General features: G+C 40.1%; 1 pseudogene; it reads left to right on the forward strand.

The window, feature by feature from the left end:
- The first annotated feature begins 5,374 nt into the window (after positions 1–5,374).
- LOC132434605 (RE1-silencing transcription factor pseudogene) lies at positions 5,375–8,299 on the forward strand (annotated as a pseudogene).
- The last annotated feature ends 10,941 nt before the right edge of the window (positions 8,300–19,240 follow it).

Consider the following 19,240-nt stretch of genomic DNA (forward strand, 5'->3'; position numbering starts at 1 on the left):
GAGCAAGAGAAATATAAGTAAAATGAAGAAGCAGAGGAACCACTCCCAATTAAAAGATCAAGAGAATTTCCCTGAAAGAACAAAAATGAAACAGACCTTTTCAGTCTAATAGACACTGAGTTGAAAAGAGATAATGAAAATACTCAAGGAATTAAGAAAAGCTATCAACAGAAATGTAGATAACTGTAAAAAGGAACTAAAAATTATAAAGAAGAGCCAAGAAAAATTAGAAAACTCAATTGCAGAGACAAAAGCTGAATTAAAGGCAATGAATATCAGAATGAATAATGCAGAAGAACAAATAAGTGATCTGGAAGATAGAATAATGGAAGTCACCAAATTAGAAGAGCACACAGAAACTCAGATGGAAAAAAAATGAAAGCAATATAAGAGACCTATGGGATAATATAAAGCATGACAATGTGCACATAATAGGGATCCCAGAAGGAGAAGAAAGAGAAAAGGGGATTGAAAATGTATTTGAAGAAGTTATGGCTGAAAACTTCCCAAACCTAAAGAGGGAAACAGATATCCAGGTATAGGAAACACAGAGGGTTCCAAACAAGATAAATCCAAACAAAACTAAACCAAGACATATTTTAATTACAATGGCAAAAGTTAAAGAGAAGATTCTAAAGGCAGCAAGAGAAAAACAAAGAGTTCATTACAAAGGAACCCCCATAAGGCTATCAGCTGATTCCTTTACAGAAAGGTTGCAGGCCAGAAGGGAGTGGCAAGATATATTCAAAGTCCTGAAATGGAAAAATCTGCAACCTAGGATACTCTACCCAGAAAGATTATCATTTAGAATAGAAGGAGCCATAAAAAATTTCTCAGACAAGCACAAACTAAAAGAATACAGCAATACTAAATCTATCCTAAAGGAAATATTGAAAGGTCTTCTCTAAATATAAAAGAAGTATGAATCTATAAGAAAGAGAAAATAACATTTGGAAACTAAATCACTTAAATAATCCAGTGCACAGATTTTTCAAAAAATAAAAAAAATTCTGTGGAAGCAATGGTAACTACAATGAACAGCAAAAGGATGAACATGAAGATGTAAAAGAAAACATCAAAATAATAAAATGTGGGGGAGGAGAGTAAAAAAAATGTAGATTTTTTTCTAGAAAATATGTTTGAGCTTATAGAAATATGACTACCAGTCTAAAGAAAGTAGATATAGAAAGGGGTTAACATACTTGAAAAAGAGGGCAACCACAAATAAAAAACATACAATAGATACACAAAAACCAAAAAGAAGACAACATAAGCATAATACAAAAGAAAATCATCAAACCACAAAAGGAAAAACAGAAAAAGGTACAAAGAAGAAATATAAAATCAATGGGAAAACAAAGTTTAAAATGGCAATAAATACATATCTGTCAATAATTACCTTAAATGTCAATGGACTAAATGCTCCAATCAGAGACACAGAGCAGCAGATTGGATAAAAAAACACAAGAGCCTACAACATGCTGCCTACAAGAGACCCACTATAGGGCAAAGGACACACATAGATTGAAAGTGAGGGGATGGAAAAAGATATTTCATGCAAATGGAAATCATAAGAAAGCAGAGGTGGCAATACTCATCAGACAAAACAGACTTTAAAACAAAGGCTATAAAGAAAGATAAAGAAGGACATTATATAATGATAAAAGGATCAATACAAGGAGAAGATATTACACTTGTCAACACATATGCACCCAATATAGGAGCACCCAAATACATAAAACAAATACTGACAGACATAAAAGGAGAAACTGACAGAAATACAATAACAGTAGGAGACTTTAACACTCCACTCATATCAATGGACAGATCTTCGAAACGAGATCCTAATGCAACAGAGATAGTAAATGATAGAATAGAACTGTTAGACCTAATTGATATTTTCAGGACATTACATCCCCCAAAAAGCAGAATGTACATTCTTTTCGAGTGCACATGGAATATTCTCTAGGACTAACCATGTACTAGAGCACAAAACAAGCCTCAACAAACGTAAGAGAATAGAAATGATTTCAGCCATCTTTTCTGACTACAATGGCATGAAACTAGAAATCAACCACAGAAAAAGAAGCGAGAAGAAAAATAATTATATGGAGCCTAAACAACACAATACTAAAAAATCCAGGGGGTCAAAGATGAAATCAAAGAAGAAATTTAAAAATACATTGAGGGAAATGACAATAAAAACACAACAATACAAATTCTATGAGATGCAGCAAAAGCAGTTCTTAGAGGGAAGTGCATAGCAATACAGGCCTTCTTTAAGAAACAAGAAAAACCTCAAATAAACAACCTAACCCACTACCTAAAAGAATGAGAAAAACCTAAAGTCAGCAGAAGGAAGGAGATAATAAAGAACAGGGAGGAAATAAATAAAATAGAGATTTTTTAAAAATAGAAAAAAATCAATAAAATCAAGAGTTGGTTCTTTGAAAGGGTAAGCAAAATTGACAAAACTCTGGCCAAGTTCACCAAAAAGAAAAGAGAGAAGACCTAAATAAACAAAGTAAGAAATGAAAGAGGAGAAATTACAACTGATATTGAAGAAATAAAAAAAAAACCATAAGAGAATATTCTGAGCAATTATATGCCAACAAATTTGACAATCTAGAAGAAATTGACAACTTTCTAGAAACACACAGCCCACTAAAATAGAATCAAGAAGAAAGAGATAACTTGAATAGACTGATCACTAGAAGTGAAATAGAAGACGCAATTTAAAAAAATCCCTACAAACAAAATTCCAGGACCAGATAGCTTCACAGGTAAATTCTACCAAACATACAAGAACTTACACCCATCTTTCTCAGACTCTTCCAAAAGATTGAAGAGGAAGGAACACTCTCAAAGACATTCTATGAAGCCACCATCACCCTGATACCAAAACCAGACAAAGAGGGACTTCCCTGGTGATTCAGTGGTTAAGAATCTGCCTACCAATGCAGGGGACACAGGTTGAATCCCTGGTCCGGGAAGTGCCCACATGCCACGGAGCAACTAAGCCCATGTGCCACAATTACTGAGCCTGCACTCTAGAGCCCGCGAGCCACAACTACTGAGCCCGTGCACCACAGATAATGAAGCCCGCGTGCCTAGAGCCTGTGCTCTGCAACAAGAGAAGCCACAGCAATGAGAAGGCTGCTCACCACAACAAAGAGTAGCCCCTGCTTGCCGCAGCTAGAGAAGGCCTGCGCGCAACAACAAATACTCAACACAGCCAAAAATAAATAAATATTTTTAAAATTAAAAAAAAAAATAACCCAAAGACACTACCAAAAAAGAAAATTACAGTTCAATATCTTTGCTGAATACAGATGCAAAAACTCTCAACAAAATATTAGCAAACTGAATTCAACAACACATAAAAAAGATCATACACCATGACCACGTTGGAATCATCCCAGGGTCATAAGGATGGTTCATCATACTCAAATCAATCAATGTAATACACCACAACAACCAAAGAAAGGACAAAAACCACATGATCATCTCAGATGCAGCACAAGCATTTGATAAAATTCAACATCCATTCATGATAAAAACCCCTATGAAAATGGGTATAGAGGGAACATATCTCAGCATAACAAAAGCTATCCATGACAAACCCACAGCCAATATAATACACAGTGAAAAGCTGAAAGCCTTCCTGCTGAATCTAGAACAAGACAAGGATGCCCACTCTTATCACTTCTCTTCAACACAGTATTGGAAGTCCTAGTCACACCAATCAGACAAGAAAAAGAAATAAAAGGTATTCAAATTGGTAGGGAAGAGGTAAAATTGTCATTATATGCAGATGACATGATACTATATAAAGAAAACCCTAAAGATTCCACACAAAAACTGCTAGAACTGATCAAATTCAGCAAGGTAGCAGGATACAACAATGACTATTAACATACAGAAATTGGTTGAGTTTCTTTACACTAACAATGAAATATCAGAAAGGGAATGTAAACAATCCCTTTCAAAACTGCATCAAGGGCTTCCCTGGTGGCGCAGTGGTTGAGAGTCCACCTGCCGATGCAGGGGACACGGGTTTGTGCCCCGGTCCGGGAGGATCCCACATGCCGCGGAGCGGCTGGGCCCGTGAGCCATGGCCGCTGGGCCTGCACGTGGGAGCCTGTGCTCCACAACAGGAGAAGCCACAACAGTGAGAGGCCTGCATACCGCAAAAAAAAAAAAAAAAAAAAAAAAAAACTGCATCAAGTTGCACTATACAAAATTAACACACAGAAATCTCTTGCATTTCTATACACTAACAATGAAAGATCAGAGAGAGAAATTAAGGAAATGATCCCATTTACCACTGCATCAAAAAAATAAAATAACTAGGAATAAATCTACCTAAGGAGGTAAAAGACTTATATTCAGAAAACTATAAGATGTTGATGAAAGAAACTGAAGATGACACAAACAGATGGAAAAATATACCATATCAATATTGTCAAAAAGACTATACTACCCAAGGCAATCTACAGATTGAATGCAATCTGTTTTAAATTACCAGTGGCATTTTCCACAGAACTAGAACCAAAAAATTTTAAATATGTATGGAAACACTAAAGACCCTGAATAGACAAAGCAATCTGGAGAAAGAAAAATGGAGCTAGAGGAATCAGGCTCCCTGACTTCAGACTATACTACAAAGCTACAATCATCAAAACAGTATGGTACTGGCATAAAAACAGACATATAGATCAATGGAACAGGATAGAAAGCCCAGAAATAAAGCCACACTCCTACGGTCAATTAATTTACAAAAAGGAGGCAAGAATATACAATGGAGAAAAGACAGTCTCTGCAATAAATGGGGCTGGGAAAACTGGACAGCTATATGTAAAAGAATGAAACTAGAACATTCTCTAACGCCATACACAAAAATAAACTCAAAATGGGGGGGCGTGTCCCGGGGGGTGGCGGCGGCGGCGCCGCGGGCCGGGTGCACGGCGCAGCCTTCTGTGCTGGAATGTGCGGCTCCCGAGAGCTCACGGCGCAGGAGCAGAGCAAGCGCCGCCGAGGTCCGGGGCCCCAGGCGGCAGCGGCGGCCAGGACGGTAGGGCGAGAGCCGGAGGCCTGAACATTCTCTGCAGCCCCCCTCCTGGGTCTTCACGGGCCTCGACTGCCCCAGCGTCCAACTTTTCCTCCCTCTCCCTCCCCTCCCCCGAAACTCCAGCAACAAAGAAAAGTAGTCCGAGAAGGGGCGGCGACGCGGGTCTTCGCCCCTCCTCGCCCAGGAAGGCCGCCCAGGGAAAGGTTCAGGACGAGTGTGGCGGCAACTGGTGTGTCAGTGGTGCAGTGAGCGGGCCGAGCCGAGAGGAAGCAAGAGCTCCAGAGTTTGCAAAGAGCTGCTTTGTGTTTGAACACCGTTATGGCCACCCAGGTAATGGGGCAGTCTTCCGGAGGAGGAGGTCTGTTCACCGGCAGTGGCACCATGGGCATGGCCTTGCCTAACGACATGTATGACTTGCCTTATCTCTCCAGAGCTGAACTGGCTGCGCCTCAGCTCATCATGTTGGCAAATGTGGCCTTAACTGGGGAAGTAAACGGCGGCTGCTGTGATTACCTGGTTGGCGAAGACAGACAGATGGCAGAATTGATGCCTGTTGGGGATAACAACTTTTCAGATAGTGATGGAGAAGGACTTGAGGAGTCAGGATCCTGAGGTAAAAGGCGAGCCCAGTGGGCTGGAAAACATGGAACTGGAGAGTTTGGAACTCAGTGTTGTGCAACCGCGGCCTGTGTTTGAGGTGTCAGCTGCCTCAGAACCGTACAGCGCAAATAAAGATCTTCCTCGGGAAACACCTGTAGCAGAGGACAAATGCAAGAACTTGAAGACCAAGCCCTTTCGCTGTAAACCATGCCAGTATGAAGCAGAATCTGAAGAACAGTTTGTGCATCACATCCGAGTTCATAGTGCCATGAAATTTTTTGTGGAGGAAAGTGCAGAGAAGCAAGCCAAAGCCAGGGAATGTGGCTCTTCCACTGGGGAAGAGGGAGATTTCTCCAAGGGCCCCATTCGCTGTGACAGCTGTGGCTACAATACCAATCGCTATGATCACTATACTGCTCACCTGAAACACCACACCCGAGCCGGGGACAATGAGCGAGTCTACAAGGGCATCATTTGCACGTACACCACAGTAAGCGAATATCACTGGAGGAAACACTTGAGAAACCATTTTCCAAGGAAAGTATACACATGTGGAAAATGCAACTATTTTTCAGACAGAAAAAACAATTATGTTCAGCATGTTCGAACTCATACAGGAGAACGTCCGTATAAATGTGAGCTTTGTCCTTATTCAAGTTCTCAGAAAACTCATCTAACCAGACATATGCATACTCATTCAGGTGAGAAGCCATTTAAGTGTGACCAGTGCAGTTATGTGGCCTCTAATCAACGTGAAGTAACCCGTCACGCAAGACAGGTTCACAATGGGCCTAAACCTCTTCACTGCCCACACTGTGACTACAAAACAGCAGATAGAAGTAACTTCAAAAAACACGTGGAGCTACATGTTAATCCACGGCAGTTCAACTGCCCTGTATGCGACTACGCAGCTTCCAAGAAGTGTAATCTGCAGTATCATTTCAAATCTAAGCGTCCTACTTGTCCTAATAAGACCATGGATGTCTCAAAAGTGAAGCTAAAGAAAACCAAAAAGCGAGAGGCTGACTTGCCTGATAACAAAATCACCAATGAGAAAACAGAAACAGAGCAGACAAAAATGAAGGGGGATGTGACTGGGAAGAAAAACGAGAGGTCTGTAAAAGTGGAGAAAAAAGATAATGTTTCAAAAGAGAAAAAGCCTTGTAGTAATGCCTCAAGCCAAGTGACTACAAGAACTCGCAAATCGGCACTGGAAGCTAAAGAGATGGATGTGCACCCAGGAAATAATGCAGAAAAAAGCTGTAAAAGCAAGAAAAGCGAAAGGAAGACAGAAGCTGCAGCCCGTTCCTTACAAGAACCTGTGAATGATGAGGAACCTGTGACAAAAAAGAAAAAGAAGGCAGAAAGCAAATCCAGAAATAGTCAGGAAGTGCCGAAGGGTGACAGCAAAGTAGAGGAGAATAAAAAGCAAAGGAGTTGCATGAAAAACAGTGCAAAGAAGAAAACTCTGAGAAGTAAATCATGTAAAAAAAGCGGCAAGCCTGCTCAGAGGAGGCCCACGCAGATAGAGCCTCCTCCTCGCATGGAGTCTGCTGAGGGGGGGCCTGTTCAGACGGAACCTCCTCCCGCTGCCCCCCCATCTCCTCCTCCTCCCCTTGCCCCCGAGCGGCATGCAGAGGTCGAGGTTGTTCAGACGGAGCGGCCGCCTCCTCCTCCCCCTCCCCCCCATCTCCTCCTCCACCTCTTCCCACTGGGGGTCATGCTGAGGTCAAGGTTGTTCAGAAGGGGCCTGTTCATGCGGAGCCTCCTCCTCCCGTGGAGCCAGATAATGGCAAGGAAAAGTCCAACATGCAGAGTGAAATGGTGCAGAAGGAGCAAGTCCTTATTGAAGTTGGCTTAGTGCCTGTTAAAGACAGGCAGCTTCTAAAGGAAAGTGCCGGTGCACAGGATCTCTTACCACCATCACCGCCTCTGCCAAAGGAAGACTTAAAAGAGGAAGAGTCAGAAGACCAAAAATTAGTCCCTGCAGGCGAAGGACATAAAGAAGCTCCTCTTCAAAAAGTGGAAGCAGAAGAAGCAGATAAGAGTCTAGCTGGTCTTGCTGCTGTTACCAAGCCATCTGCCAGTATTTCATCCTCTGAACAAAACTTGAATATGCCAGAGGGTGAAACTTCAGATGGTAAACATCAGGCTGACGCTATGCTTTGTGAAATGAAGATGGACGCTGATGAGAAGAAAACAGAGAATCCCCCCGGCAGAGACTCGGCGGTTGAAGAACCAGCTTCACCACCACTTCTTCCTCTACCGCTAGAAAAATGTGAAGCAGTGTCCACAGCTACTGTGGCATCACCTCCTGTCACCGTGGCAGTAAGTGAGTCTCAGGAAATGGATGAAGACGAAGGCATCCACAGTCATGATGGAAGTGACCTAAGTGACAACATGTCAGAGGATAGTGATGACTCTGGATTGAATGGGGCTCGGCCAGTTCCACAAGAGACTAGTAGAAAAAATGGAAAGGAAGCCTTGGCAGTCAAAGTGGCCGAGGGAGATTTTGTTTGTATCTTCTGTGATCGTTCTTTTAGAAAGGAAGAAGATTACAGCAAACACCTCAATCGCCATTTGGTTAATGTATACTTCCTTGAAGAGGCAGCTCAAGGGCAGGAGTAAATAAACTTTGGGCCAGGCTTCAGTTCTTAGTTTGTAAGGTCTGTGACATTTTGTATTCATTTGTAGTAATAGACAACCTTTTGTTTTTAAAATTGCTTTCATTAGTATCCAATCTTGATTTTTAAGTGGCATTCTTTTCCTTAGGAATCCGTGTACCTATTGATGTACACATTTTAGCAAAGCCAAGGGAGTTAGTGTAATAAACCAGCAGACATCTAAATCTATTAGCTTTTGCTTTTCATTGAACCTAGAAGGCCAAGGTGGTATTAGAGCATTCTATCGATTTGTTCAGCTATAATTTGTGAGTTTTTTCCTCATGTCTATCTTCCTGTTTCACGTTAGTTTATTCTTAGTTCCTTGTTTAGCTCTGTAAAAATTAGCATACTTAAATAGCAAATTACTTGAAGAATTTGCCTGCTTTATATAAAGTTAGCACTTTAAAATTGTTTTAGAGATGAGAAGAGACATTTAAATTGAAGAGAAATTCTCCCAACAATGGATGTTATATCAGTCCAGGTATTTACTTCCTGAGTTTTGATCAGTATATGTGTTTTGTGTATGTCAATCGTCATAAAAAGTGGTTTTGGTGGGTTTTTTTTTTTTTCCGGTGCTTTAATGCCTTAAGATGTTGCACATTGTTGTTTTTAACCTATGCAGTTAAATTTTTTCTAGAAATAGCATTTGTGTTGTAACACTTTATATCTATATATGCATGTTTATTTTGACCTCTTTGGAGGGATGCTTAAGTCTTGTTTGCAAAAGAGCAGTTTTCTTTTCCCCTGCTGCAACTGTCTTTTTTGCAGAATATTAGTCTGTTCAAATTTGTGAGCAAATGAAAGATGCCGGTTCAGTCCATTGATTTTGATTTTAACATCTTATATCTATGCCAGAATCTGTATTTCATATAAGTTATTTATTTTAAATTGATGTGGTGAATCACAGCTCTCAGTTTGAACTTTACAATAAATAAACCACTAGGCTCCAAAAAAAAATTTTAAAAAAATAATAATAAACTCAAAATGGATTAAAGGCCTAAATGTAAGACCAGATACCATAAAACTCTTAGAGGAAAACACTCTTTGACATAAATTGCAGCAGTATCTTTTTGGTTCCACCTCCTAGAGTAATGAAAATAAAAACAAAAATAAACAAATGGAACCTAATGAAACTTAAAAGCTTTTGCACAGTAAAGGAAACCATAAACAAGACAAAAAGACAATCCACAGAATAGGAGAAAATATTTGCAAATGATGCGACTGACAAGGGATTAATCTCCAAAATATACAAACAGTTCCTGCAGCTCTATGTTAAAAAAAAAAAAACCCAAGCCAATCAAAAAATGGGCTGAAGGTCTAAATAGATATTTCTGCAAAGAAGACATACAGATGGCTGTAAAGCACATGAAAAGATGCTCAATATCGTTAATTATTAGAGACATGCAAATCAAAACCACAATGAGGGGGATTTCCCAGGTGGTTCAGTGGTTAAGAATCCGCCTGCCAATGCAGAGGACATGGGTTTGATCCCTGGTCCAGGAAGATCCCACGTGCTGTGGAGCGACTAAGCCCATACACCACAACTACTGAGCCTGCGCTCTAGAGCCCGTGAGCCACAACTACTGAGCCTACGCACCTAGAGCCTGTGCCCCGCAACAAGAGAAGCCACTGCAATGAGAAGCATGTGCAATGCAACGAAGAGTAGCCCCCACTTGCCACAACTAGAGACAGCTTGCATGCAGCAATGAAGACCCAACGTGGCCAAAAATAAATAAATAAAATTTTTAAAAAACACAACGAGGTATCACCTCACACCTGTCAGAATGGCCATCATTAAAAAGTCTACAAATAATAAATGCCGGAGAGGGTGTTGAGAAATGGGAACCCTCCTACACTGTTAGTGGGAATGTAAATTGGTACAACTATTATGGAAAACAGTATATAGGTTCCTTAAAAAACTAAACATAGAACTACCATATGATCCAGCAATCCTACTCCTGTGCATATATCCAGAGAAAACCGTAAGTCGAAAAGATACATGCACCCCAATGTTCACTGCAGCACTATTTACAATAGCCAGGACATGGAAGCAACCTAAATGTCCATCAACAGAGGAATGGATAAAGAAGATGTGGTACATATATACAATGGAATCATACTCAGCCATAAAAAAAAGAATGAAATAATGCCATTTGCAGCTACATGGATGGACCTAGAGATTATCATACTAAGTGAAGTAAGTCAGACAGAGAAAGACAAATGTCATATGATATCACTTATATGAGGAATCTAAAAAGATGATACAAATGAACTTATTTACAAACCAGACTCTCAGACTTCGGAAACAAACTTGTGGTTATCAAAGGTGAAAGGTGGGGGAAAGGATAAATTAGGAGTTTGGGATTAACATATACACACTACTATATATAAAATAGATAATCAACAAGGGCCTACTGTATAGCACAGGGAACTCTGCTCAATAATCTGTAACAACCTATATGGGACAGAATCTGAAAAAAAATGGATATATATATAACTGAATCAGTTTGCTGTACACATCTGAAACTAACACAACACTGTAAATCAACTATAATCTAATATAAAATAAAAATTATATTAAAAAAAACTTAGGAATAAACCTCACCATGAGGTGAAAGACCTATATGCTGAGAACTACAAAACATTAATAAAGGAAACTGAAGATGATTCAAAGAAATGGAAAGATATCCCATGCTCTTGGATTGGAAGAATTAATATTGTTAAAATGGCCATACTACCCAAAGAAATTTACAGGTTTAATGCAATCCCTATCAAGTTACCCATGACATTTCTTTAGAACTAGAACAGATAATCCTAAAATTTATATGGAAATGTAAAAGATCCAGAATTGCCTAAGCAATCCTGAGGAAAAAGAACAATGCGGGAGGCATAACCCTCCCAGACTTCAGACAATACTACAAAGCTACACTAATCATAACATCATGGTACTGGCACAAAAGCAGACATAGATCAATGGAACAGAACAGAGAGCCCAGAAATAAACCCATATACCTATGAATAATTCATCTTCGACAAAGGAGGCAAGTATATACAATGGGGAAAAGACAGTCTCTTCAGCAGGTGGTGTTGAGAAACTTGGACAGCTGCATGTAAATCAATGAAGTTAGACCACACCCTCACACTGTACACAAAAATAAACTCAGAATGGCTTAAAGATGTAAATATAAGACAAGACACCATAAAACTGCTAGAAGAGAATATAGGCAAAACATTCTGTGACATAAATCGTACCAATATTTTCTTAGGTCAGTCTCCCAAAGCAATAGAAATAAAAGCAAAAATAAATAAATGGGACTTAATCAAGCTTATAAGCTTTTGCACAGCAAAGGAAACCATAAACAAAATGAAAAGACAACCTACAGACTGGGAGAAAATATTTGCAAACAATGCAACTGATTAGGGCTTAATTTCCAAAATATACAAACAGCTCATAGAATTCAATAACAAAAAAACAAACAACCCAATCGAAAAATGGGCAGAAGACCTAAATAGATACTTCTCCAAAGAAGACATACAGATGGCCAATAAGCACATGAAGAGGTGCTCGTCATTGCTAATTATTAGAGAAATGCAAATCAAAACTATGAGGTTCCACCTCACACCAGTCAGAGTGGCCATCATTAAAAAGTCTACAAATAATAAATGCTGGAAAGGGTGTGGAGAAAAGGGAACCCTCCTACACTGTTGGTGGGAACATAAATTGGTGCAGTCATTATGGAAAACAGTATGGAGGTTCCTCAAAAAAACTGAAAATAGAGTTGCCATATGAGCCAACAATCCCACTCCTGGGCGTATACCCAGACAAATCTATAATGTGAAAAGATACATGCACCCCTATGTTCATAGCAGCACTATTTACAATCACCAAGACATAGAAACAAAAATGTCCATCGACAGATGAATGGATAAAGAAGATGTGGCATATATATACAATGGAATATTTCTCAGCCATTAAAAAGAATAAAAATATGCCATTTGCAGCAACATGCTTGGACCTAGAGTTTATCACACTAGTGAAGTAAGTCAGAAAGAGAAAGAGAAAGACAAATACCATATGATATCACTTACATGTGGAATCTAAAAGACAACACAAATGAACTTATCTACAAAACAGAAACAGACTCACAGAGAACAAACTTGTGGTTGCCAAGGGTGGGGGGAGAGGGAAGGATTCGAGTTTGTGATTAGCAGATGCAAACTATCATATATAGGATGGATAAACAACAAGGCCCTACTGCATAGTACAGGGAACCATATTCAATATCCTGTGATAAACCATAATGGAAAAGAATATGAAAAAGAAATATATATGTATGTATAATTGAGTCACTTTGCTGTAAAGCAGAAATTAACACATTGTAAATCAACTATACTTCAATAAAATTTAAAAAAATTTTTTAGTTTAAAAAAATGTGATATAGTCATACGATGGAGTAGTATTCTGCAATAAAAAGAACTGAAGTACTGATACTTATTACAACATGGATGAACTTTTAAAACATAATTCTATTTATATGAAAGCCAGCACAGGCAAATTTATAGAGACAGAAAGTAGATTCACCGTGGGCTAGGGCTAGAGGAAAGGAACTGGGGGAGAAGAATGACTACAAAGGGATGTGGGATGTTTTGGGAAGGTGATTAAATGTTCTAAAATTGATTTTGGTGATGGTTGCACAACTCTTTGAATATACCAAAAACCACTGAATGGTACCCATTAAAGTGGTGGCTTGTATGACATGTGAATTATATCTCAATTAAACTGCTACCCCCAAAAGCCAATTGAAAACTCTGTTTCATAAGAAGAAATAAACCGGTAGCTCCTTTAAGCCACTGAATTATTCTCAGCTCTGTCACGGCAGCCTTACTTTGTTCTGACAAATGCACTATGCTTTGCTCCCTCAGGGGAGTAACCTCCAATCTTCTGCTGAAGCAGGAAGGGGCATATTTCCCTGGCCATGTGGAGCTGGGGAAAATATTAGGACCTAACTGCTTCTTATATCTACGAATCTCCCTGTTTCAGCTTTACCTCAGAGAAACACCAAGTGGAATCAACAAGTTTCTTCAGTGCAAGTCAGTTTTCCAGCTTAGGATTCAACTTTTTCCAGATGCTAAATATGTTACTTCGCCTCCTTTCTGTCTTCCAAAATTTTGTTACTGTTGTTACCTCTCTTAGTCTCTTTAATCATGGGTTTACGTCATTTTTTAATGTTCTTCATTGTCATTTTGAGAGGTGTTAGGAAGCAGCAGAGGTAAATGTCTGTCTTCAGATCACAACTTTTAAACAAGCTCCTTTTCTGGCCTCTTAAAATCCTTTCTGCTGGACTCAGCCAGAATTGGTTTCTGCTGCGTGCTTAGCCCTGACTAACACACATATTCAGAAAGAATTTTCTTCCTAATAAAGGTAAAATAGTTATTCTTGAGGGTAAACAGAAGCCTGAATATTAAAGAGGTAAGTGCTTGTCCAAACCAAGCTACTGTTGAACCAGGGAGAATTTTCCAAATTCTGCAGACCACAACACTTGCAAAATGGTACGTATTTCCATCAGGGGGATGTGAGCATCTCATTTGCTACCTCCAGAGAAGATGGCTTGGCAAAGACACAGCCAGAACTTACTTTTGCTTTACTTGATTTAATACTTCAGCATTTAGGAACAAAACAGTGGGAGAAGTGTTTCATTTTATCTTGGAAGTATTTTAGTTTTTCTTTTTTAAACAAAAAATGAAGAAAAATAATAAAGATGATCAGAAATGAAGAACACTTGTTTCGTGTGGTGTGAAGCAAAATACACAAGTGCTTATTGAATAAATAAAATAGCTTATGAAAATGAGTAAGTTGACGACCCATTATAACTCAGAAATTTCCACTTGGAAAAAGAAAAGTTATATTGGAATGGGAGTGTGTTAATGACAAAAAAATAGTAAGCTTCATGGCCAGAGAACCAAGTGTCCCCAGTGATCTATGTGGGGAAAAGAGATTCAGATATATCTGATTGTGTACTGAAAAAAATCACCTATGGGCTCTGGATATAATTTACATTGAATAGAGGAAATTTCAAAATAGGAATTCCTATGTAGGTCAAATGCAGGTCACGAGTTTTAAAAGTCTACTGGAATTGAGAAATATATTTAGAATGAAGTTATAATTGAGTTTTGACCATGCCGGATGAAGGGAAACTATAATTACCAGGAAGTTCTACACCTGAAAATAGTGGTCACAGTGAGGAGAGAAGGCAACTGTAAGTCACCCAATTTGATGATGCAATTCATCCTTATGTTTTTAGAGTTAAACTGCCTGAGCCCCAACCCCCAACTGCCAGGGAAAGTAAAATTTCCCAAAGTCCATCTATTCCCTTCCAGGCTCTCATTCCTCCCTCTGGATGTCCTTGTTTGTTTCCTAGTATCTCGGGGGATGCAGAAGTTGTCTGGCTCCGTCCGGCATCAATACACTGGATGTATAGCAGAGAGGCCCCAACAGCTGAGCAGTTGCTGGCCTTTGAGAGTTATGCCCAAAGCACAGCACTGGACAAAGTCCCTTATCTCAGAGCAGGCACAGGTGCTAGGGCAGCAGTATCCTCCAAAGTAGCAAATCTAAAATGGGCAACACTGACACAAACAAACAGAGGCACATGTTGGCACATGACTGAGATGTCCAAACAATTTCACTGAAGGAGTAAATAAGCACTTCAATAAAAAGCGATGCTAAAGGCAGCGTACATTAATACACATCCCATAACTGGGCCTAGTGGGTGAAGGAAGTACCTTTCCCCTCAGCAGTTATTTGGTGGCGATTATTTGCTAATTTGTCCAAACATCAGGACAGAAGAAATCATTTTCTTATTTCCAGCCATTCTTGGGAAAAGTCCTAGACTAAAACTTAATTTTTTTTTTTTTTTTTTTTTGGTCTTCATTGCTGCGCGCCGGCTTTCTCTAGTTGCAGCAAGCGGGGGCTACTCTTCGTTGTGGTGCAAGGGCTTCTCACTGCGGTGACTTCTCTTGTTGTGGAGCACGGGCTCTAGGCGCGCAGGCTTCAGTGGTTGTGGCACGCGGGCTCAGTAGTTGTGGCTCATGGGCTCTAGAGCGCAGGCTCAGTAGTTGTGGCACACGGCTTAGTTGCTCTGCGGCATGTGGAATCTTCCCGGACCAGGGCTCAAACCCGTGTCCCCTGCATTGGCAAGCGGATTCTTAACCACTGTGCCACCAGGGAAGCCCACTTAGTGTTGTTTTAAATGATGCAAGACATATAAAGTTAACTTGTTAGTACGGAAGTTTTCTGTTTGTCCTTTTGTCATTGCATTATAGATATGGAAAACAAAAGAAAGAATCAGGTATGCCCAAGTCAAGCCCTCCCCTGAACTAGAGAATCTCTGCCTTCAGTTAAAGGAATTGAGTACCCAGGGAATAAATGATTACCTGGGTAACATAAAAACATTCATGTTACATTTCTACATGCAGCTGGAGGCAAGACTGGTTCATAATGGTTCTAGGCCTTCACTATTATAGTTGCATCCTTTTCCTTTTTTTTTTTTTTAAGTTACATAGTATGAATCTATAGTGTGACTTTGCTCTTAGCACCTCACCAAAGTCTGCTTGTCTTTAATCATCTGTGCATCTACACTTTTCTTAGATCTTTGCTGAGAAGAGGCTTTTAGGATGGACGTTTATGTTGCACTTAAGAATTCGGTCTCCTCTGACAAGCAAGATGAACAGTCAAAGACATTTAAAAAAAAAAAGCAGTCAATCGTTTTCTAAAATGGAAAGCACATCACCTCATTCCACACTTAAGCGCCTTATGATGACTTCCCATGCCACTTGGAATAAAATCTAAACTTCCAACCTGGGTCCACGTGATCCAGCTTCTGCTGCGCCCTTTCACCCTGTGTTGTGCAAGGTGCCCCACGTTCGTGACACACCTGCCACACTGGCAGTTTTGCTGTTCCTCCAACATGCTCAGCTTGTTTCTGCCTCAAACCTTTACTCTAGCTGCCTCTACCTAGAATGATCTTCCCTTAGATTTTTCACACAGATGCCTCCTTCTTGATAATCAGATTATTGCTCAAATGTTAACTCTACGTAGAAGCCACTGCAACAACCCTGCTAAATTAACAGCCTAGGTACAGGCTGATGGCTGTTCATTTGTTCTGCCCCTTTGCAGGGCAATTTGGCAACAACGATCAAAATCACTAACACAGGGCTTCCCTGGTGGCGCAGTGGTTGAGAGTCTGCCTGCTGATGCAGGGGACACGGATTTGTGCCCCGGTCCGGGCGGATCCCGTGTGCCGCAGAGCGGCTGGGCCTGTGAGCCATGGCCGCTGGGCCTGCACATCCGGAGCCTGTGCTCCACAGCGGGAGAGGCCGCAGAGGTGAGAGGCCCGCATACCGCAAAAAAAAAAAAAAAAAAAAAAAAAAAAAAAAAAAAAAAAATCACAAACACATATTCCCTTTGCCCCAGTAATTCCAGCTCTAGAAATTTACCCTACAGACAAATTTATACACATGGGAAATTACATATGTATAAGGTTATTCACTGCAACATTATCTGGAACAACAACAGATTGCAAACAACCTGAATGCTCATCAATAGGGCACAGGTTAGGGGCTTCCCTGGTGGCACAGTGGTTAAGAATCCACCTGCCAATGCAGGGGACACGGGTTCGAACCCTGGTCCGGGAAGATCCCACATGCTGCGGAGCAACTAAGCCCGTGTGCCACAACTACTGAGCCTGCACTCTAGAGCTCGCGAGCCACGACTCCTGAGCCTGCGTGCCACAACTACTGAAGCCCACACGCCTAGAGCCCGTGCTCCGCAAGAGAAGCCACTGCAATGAGAAGCCCGCCCACTGCAACGAAGAGTATACCCCGATCTCTGCAACTAGAGAAAGTCCGTGTGCATCAACAAAGACCCAACATAGCCAAAAAGTAAATAATTTTTTAAAAAATAGGGCACAGGTTAAATAAATTATAGAACATTTATACAATGGATTACTTACTCACTTTGTCCCTATAAAGGAGAAAGAGGAAGATCTCCAAGTACTGATATGGGAAGCTCTCCAAAACATGATTTTGTAAAAAAAAAAAAAAAAAAAAAAAAAAAAAAAAACCGAAGTGCAAAACAGTGTATGTGGTATATGCTACCATTCGTGCTAAGAGCAGCTAAAATAACAATATATGCTTGTATTTGCTTGTTTATATATAAAAAAAAACTCTAAGAACACACACAAAGTATTTACAGAGGTTACCTAGGTGGAATGAGTGGCGAAAAATAGGCGGATGGTGGACAGAGATGTGAAGAAGACTTTCACTGAATTTTTTTATACATTTTTATGTCTGATTCATGTGACTGTATTCTGATTCCTGTAACTTTTCCAAATTAATTTTAAATGGTTTTTACCCTGCAATAAAATAGCAGTTCCCAATCCCCTTTATTCTACTATCATTTCCTTTTTTTAAAAAATTGAGGTATAATCGACATAACATTATATTAGTTTCAGGTGTGGAACATAATCATTTGATATTTGTATATATCGCAAAATGATCACAACAAGTACAGTTAACATCCACCCCCATACATAGTTACAAAATTATTTTCTTGTAATGAGAACTTTCAAGATCTACTTTCCTAGCTACCTTCAAATATGCAATACAGTATTATCAGCTATAGTTGCCATGCTGTACATTACATCCCCATGACTTATTTCACAACTGAAACTTTGTACATTTTGACCCCCTTCACCCATTTTGCCCACTCCCTACCCACCATCCCCACCTCAGGCAACCACCAATCTCTTCTCTATATCCATGTGCTCGGTTTTCTGGTTTTGTTTGTTTTTAGATTCTATGTATAAGTGAGATCATATGGTATTTATCTTTTTCTGTCTGACTTATTTCACTTAGCAGAATGCCCTCGAGATCCATCCATGTTGTCACAAATTATCCTGCTTTCTTTTCTTCATAGCACTTACTACTATGTAACAGGATATAAAAATGGAAGGGACCAAAATATCATATTCTATTGCACGAGACCAAATCAACATGCAAATTTTCAAAGGATTTCATGAAAAGCTCATGAATGCCTCACTCTCCTCTAGTGATTTAGAGACTATGGATACTAGGAGAATGATTTATGAAGATTTTTAGAGAGAAGCATGCATGTGCTGTGAGCTCTCCTCAAAGGAGAAGAGCGGGGGTTGCCTGGTCTTCATCTCAACTCTAATGAGAAAGGCATCAACGGGAACACCCAAGAAAGTCTGATGTATATCTCCTGAAGTTGAGGGACAGAGTGGACTGGGGTCTGACTTCTCCTATGAGATCTTCATTGTGAGACATAGCGGGCTAGCCACGTGCTGATGGAGGAGATGAAGGAGAGGTGGCAGCGTGGGCTGCCTGCACTTCCAGAGTGTGTCAGGCCAAGGGATACAGGACGTGGGCCAAGCTCTATGCAGAAGGAGGCTGTGTTAGTGGTATCTTATGTTTTGGTCAAAAGATTGCCTGGAGAGAAGGATAGAATGTAACTGAATGGAGCTGGATTCCTAAGTGCTAAGGAAGTAGTAATCAAACAGCTAGAAGAGAGATGTATTAAGGGGACTGCTGGGAGAGATCCTGAAGAGACTGATGGGTTCAGAGTCTCTGAAAACTCACGAAAGCACTTCTCTAAGGAAGGAGTTTACTTTTCACTCTGGCTTAAGCACAAAGCCAGTTTAAGCAGATAGTACCCGTCAAGTAAGAACTTTCCTGATCCCTTTCCCCTCCTCCCTGACCTAGCTTCCCCTCTGCAGCTGACCCCATGTGGAGTTGGGAAGGAGAATGTTCATTCAAATTAAATTTGAAGGTGATATTATTTACCAGGGACTAAACACTAGAAATGACTAAATCATGACTGTGATCATGA

This window comes from Delphinus delphis, chromosome 11 (genome assembly GCF_949987515.2).
Source record: "Delphinus delphis chromosome 11, mDelDel1.2, whole genome shotgun sequence".
In the NCBI taxonomy this organism is placed as follows: Eukaryota; Metazoa; Chordata; class Mammalia; order Artiodactyla; family Delphinidae; genus Delphinus; species Delphinus delphis.